Genomic DNA, 2,435 nt, shown 5'->3' with positions numbered 1-2,435 from the left:
TGACTGAGCCACTTAGTGCCCCTACAGTTTTCTTAAACTAATGGTTAGACCTTAAACTTTGCCAAAGCAGAAAATACTTTGTTTTTGATTATTTTATCCCTGACCCTCAGCGCCATGCTTGGTACATAGTAGCTATTAATATCTGAAATAGCTGCTGTTATTACACTAAACATTTTTTTCTGGTATGACAAAACAGGTAAAAATCTTTAAGAGATATTATAGTTTTTGTGTAAATGTTATACATTTAAAAATACAATATATATTTGTGTTAATATAGTATCTACTTTTAATGAGTAATGCCTGATTCCTTCTTTAATTAAAAAAGAGGCTATCACATTTTAATCAATGGTCTATGATAGTAGGTAGAGGCATGATATTACCAACATGACATTTTTACAAGGCACATTTTCTTGCTTTTTCAAATGAGATATCTCTAACTATAAGGTATGAGCAAAATAAATAACCCAATTATGATGTAACATAGAAACTAAAAAAAAAAATACAGAAAAGTTTATTGCAATATATTTCAAAGCTTACTTAATATGATGAAACATAAGCAGCTCCCCAAATTTTGGGGACTGATGTTTCTACATTTGCAGGTCATTAAGGTAATTAAAATGTAGTAAACGCCACTGTTTTCTCATGTTACCATGATGCTTTCGTAAAGCTGATTAAGTGCTGAGTATTAGACTAAATGTCTTAGCAGGCTTAAAGGACAAAATTAGAACTTGAATTTAAGTTTGAGTTAATCCACGTCGCTATTTGCTTAGGTTTTGATAACAGTCCACCTAAAATAGCATGACTAATGGAGATTTTTATCTCTGAATGATATTCCTGCCAGCACCAACTGTTGAATGTTAAATATGAGATTTGGCAGGTGCAGAGATTTTTAGTCACCTTCAAAAAGCAGTATGCAGACACCCAAGCCAAACAGCTTATACACGAACAAAATCAACATCTAAACCATCTGCCAATAGAACAAACACGTCAGTCATCTTTCCATTTGATTGGCAGTATTCCTTGAAATGGATGATTTTAAACATTATTTCTTATCCTAAAAACACACACGTGCACACACACAATTTCATTTACCTGGCAGTTAGGCTGGATTCTAGACAAAACTGTGAGTATAAAAATGTCTCTATCTACTTCCCATTCCTCTTGTATTATGCTCACTTTGGCAGCACATATAGTAAAATTGGGATGCTACAGAGAAGATTAGCAATGCCCCTATGCAAGGTTGACACCCATTGCTCTTGTATTACCTGCTCCTCCATTACCACTTTAAACTCCACGAGCCCATCCTAGTACCCATTATTAACCGGTTAACTCTTGCATGCTGCTGTAGCAGTGACCAGGACAAGTTAATTCTTGCACTGATTTATCTCCTGTTATCCAACATATGCTTCTTAGGACTCTGCTTATAGGTAATGATATGTAGTAATTAAACCATGTAAACAAATTCCTGATGGCTAACTACCCAGCAATGTAAAATTCCTAGTTTAGAAATTATTTGCCTTTATAAAATATGACTTTTCCCTCTCTAAAGGCCTTTATAGAGTAAGCATAATTTTTCTAAATGCTTGTTTCTCTTTAGTCTGCTTGGGAAATGTTTGGGAAATTGTTAGCCTTGAAAATTACAGGTTTTAAGCCGCATCTCTTTGGCTAACCCCGTTTGGAAAACTACTGAAAAATAACTCTGCTATGATCTGGCATTGGTAGCAGGTGAGAGTCTCAGAGACTTAGCAGACTGAAATTTCAAGATCTAATTCCTCACTCAACAGACTGAAATTCTTATTCATTCAGTGAGATGCTAGACTGAATTTAACAATAGCAACAACAAAAAATCAGATGCTGGTCTGAATGTTTAAATTAGGGGCTACTTGAATCAGAGAAAAAACAAAATGGATGTTGACTTGTATCATTTTATATTTTATATTCCACTTTCATGTAAGCTGATACAATTTATTTCTACTTTTAAAAGGAGGGAAATCAGATATGCAGAGTTCTGTAATATTTATCCTGTCTTTCTTTCAGGATAGAGTATCCAATTATATCTTTTACATAATGCAAAATCTTCACCACCACAGAGAACACATTTTAAATTTATGGCTCAGAGGGATTTCAATCATCTTTGGCATTCAGCACTCAAGGCATTTCAGATATTTATTCAGAGCAGTATAACGGAAAGTACACAACAGATTGTAATTTAAATGCTGTACTTTTTGCAACATATATTTGCAGTAAAAGCTTGGAGAATATGTAAAAAAATAAGAATGTATTATGAGCACTGCACATTTTGTCTACACACTTTCATATGGGAATTCTTGCATGCTTCTATTTAACAGACGTTTTCTCTGCACAGCTTCGTGCTAAGCGTGTAGAAGGACAAACATCTGATGTTCTGTTCATATAGCCATGTGCACTGTTTCCTG

General features: G+C 34.2%; 1 non-coding gene across 1 annotated transcript; it reads left to right on the top strand.

Annotated features, from left to right (window-relative positions):
- Positions 1 to 1,168: 1,168 nt before the first annotated feature.
- On the top strand, positions 1,169 to 1,273 carry LOC125924122 (U6 spliceosomal RNA). The gene has a single exon (XR_007458298.1). It is a non-coding gene; the product is annotated as a U6 spliceosomal RNA (small nuclear RNA).
- Positions 1,274 to 2,435: the final 1,162 nt, after the last annotated feature.

The sequence above is a fragment of the Panthera uncia genome, chromosome B1 (assembly GCF_023721935.1).
Source record: "Panthera uncia isolate 11264 chromosome B1, Puncia_PCG_1.0, whole genome shotgun sequence".
NCBI lineage: Eukaryota > Metazoa > Chordata > Mammalia > Carnivora > Felidae > Panthera > Panthera uncia.
The sequence above is the reverse complement of the archived record's forward strand: the minus strand, read 5'-3'. Positions and strand labels throughout refer to the sequence as shown.